A 2841-nucleotide genomic window follows, 5' to 3' on the forward strand; every position below is an offset into this window, starting at 1 on the left:
TTTCTGTCCGGCAGTTTATATCCACCTCACGTGGCTATTTTGGGTGGCAGGTGTTCCGGCACAATACCTACTACTTTCGCGGTAGAATAACATGCAGAAAATGTGTCCAGCCCGGCCACTCACTAGAAACCTGTAAAACAGAACACTTTCGCTGTATCAACTGCCTGAGATCAAACCCCGCTTGCCCGTGTACTTGTGAAACGTGTAGAGCAGAGAAAAAAAACAATAAATGTAAAGTTCACGCAATACATTTGCTTCCAAGAGGCGTGCAGGAGGTTCGTCTTGGGCTCCTGGGGTTGTATAGCGACTCAATTTTCCAGAGTAGTGGAGTGGTGTGTGGTTTTGGCACGTAAAGAGTACCGCTAGACAGACTTCGCCCACCTCCGCTTACCACTAGGTTAGGTGTGGCCGCCCGAGCAGTCAACAGACCAGTTTCCATGCCGGCAGTGTTTAAGGTGTAACCCGCATGCACGGGAGCACCGTCGATCCGGCTGGACTCGCATCGCCGGCCTCGAGCACACATAAGAGATTGCAGGAAATGGACACAGTCGGAGCCGCAGAGGCTGCCATCCTCACCTTGCCACCTTCCCTGTTCGGTGCGCCCTTGACGCCTTCGGCGCTGGTGAAAATGAGCAGCTTTTTAAGGTATGCTACGTCCATGTCCAGGAAACCCGGTCAATCACACACACCAAGGAAATCTAGCGATAAGCCGGACGCCGAACCATATCTGCCTGCATTGCAGTGTAAGGAGTAGGGTGCGATGAAGAAGGAAACAAAAAATACCAGAAAGCCCCCTACTGCGATCACATCTGTAGCAACAAAAGCACCGATTAACCCCGTCGGTGCAGTATCCCCTTCCCTTCCCTTTGTTCAAATTTATTCGCCTAGCTTTGTTGTGCTTCCCCCATCGGCTAAAGTGAATTCGTGTCACCGCCGGGGCCTTCGAGTGGAAATATGTTGCAGTGGCCCTGAAAGTGCCTGTAACAAAAACGTCGCAAGAGACCTTCATTTCCTTCTAAACGCCCGGGAATAAGAGCAAGGTGCGAATAAGAAAACACAAAATCATATGTGCGCTGCTGTGGGAACGCGGCTTCACCTGCTACCGCACGCGCAGTTTTCAAGAAGTGTGTCAGGTGTAGCGGCGGGGAGCGGTCGCAAGCTAGACGTGCTCCCTTGGTGGTTTCTAGACACCAAATATACATGCATTTTTAAAACATCCGTGTTGCCGTTCGGCACCTTTTGGGCCACTGGGTCGCTATCTGAGGTCATGCGGCTTTACCTTCTTCGTCTGATCCGCCGCATTCAGTTTCTTATCCCTTCTGTCTTCTTCATTCTCCATCGGCTCCTGTAAATGCGGGTACATATTGTGTATAAACGTTTTATTTATCTACCCCTTCAACTTTGCACCGGGTACATCACTCCCCTCCATGGCCACACTACACCTGCTCGACAACTAGCCGAGCTGTACTAGCACACGACAACAGTGTCGTGCACTTCACTTGTCTTCAGTAACAGAGTGACAGAAGCGTGAGTTAGAGGTGGCCGCGAAAGTTGAGAAAGAAAGCGCTTAGAAGCCAGCAAATGCGGCAGATGCTGTCGACACACCCCCCTCCCTAAACCTTCCGACAACCCCCAGGGGCAATGGGCATTCACGAGTACGGTGCCACAGGGCCGCCTGATTATTCCAATGGGTGGTCTATCTCCGCACTTCTCTATTTTTGGAAACCCTCACGTTGCGTGAGCTGAGCATGGCAAAGGACGAAGAACTTCAGTGTGAATGCGAAAGAACACGGCAATGGGAATGGCTAATAACGTTGACCGAAGCCGAATTATCGGCGGTGCCACCGGAAAATAAAAGCATCGTTTACCCGTGCTGCACAGTTGTCTTCTGAATGGCATCGACACCTTTATTTCGTTCGTGATGTCCACCCACACTCCTAAAAAGAAGAGTGGGTATAAGTAACTCATCAGGAGTCAGGAGATTTACCGCGTCTGGTAAACGATGCAGTGTCGGCCATCTCGACGAGGCGGACCTGAAAAGTAAGCTACAGGTTCATTGGGCGGAGGGTAGCCGCGAAGTCGCGCAAACTAAGCGACAACCCGTTCAGCGACATTTTGGGAGTGAGAACTTTTTCACACATATCAGCTGACCAGTGTAGCTAAAATGTCGCACTTTCAGAAGTTTCCTATCATGCTGTGGCTGTAGGTCCTTCTTTTCCATGTCGATGGGTACTTTCGGCGGCACCTCAGCCACATACCCACGGACAGCAGACAAGGCCGGGCAGCCCACGAATCAGGTGGGTACGTTTTGGGCGATGGCACGAGCTCGGATAACGCGGTCGGGTTTGGTCAGAATTGGTCCAGGGGAGGTCGAAGATTGTGCCCCTAGTGCGGGGTCTTCACTAAGCGACACTCTTGTTGGAGCTCACAGGCACAAAATGTCTGATAGACTAGCGTAATCGGCTAACAATTTACCCCAAAATTATGCATACAACTTTGGTTCTCTACCTGCGTCGGTGGCTATTATCGCCGATAATCCGGCAGCAGAATTAGGGGATAGTTACACGGCCTTCCAAGTCACAGCACAGGCGGATATGCTAGACTTGGTGGCACGTTCTATACATGTAGGGGTAGGCGTATGCCATGATTGTCCAGGGAATGCAGATGACCCAGGAAATGTTGAGGCAGCTATGCAGAGCGCCACGACAATAAAGCAGTACGGCTGGTGGAAGAGCCTACACCCAGTCGGTTGCCTCAAACACTCTGCTGAATCGCAACCTTACCAGACCTGTCGAAATGGTTTGCCTGGGGCAGACGACGTCCCTAGCGGTTGCGGTAATT

The sequence above is a fragment of the Haemaphysalis longicornis genome, unplaced genomic scaffold (genome assembly GCF_048455015.1).
Source record: "Haemaphysalis longicornis isolate Haplotype H1 unplaced genomic scaffold, Haemaphysalis longicornis Haplotype H1 scaffold_11, whole genome shotgun sequence".
Taxonomy (NCBI): Eukaryota; Metazoa; Arthropoda; class Arachnida; order Ixodida; family Ixodidae; genus Haemaphysalis; species Haemaphysalis longicornis.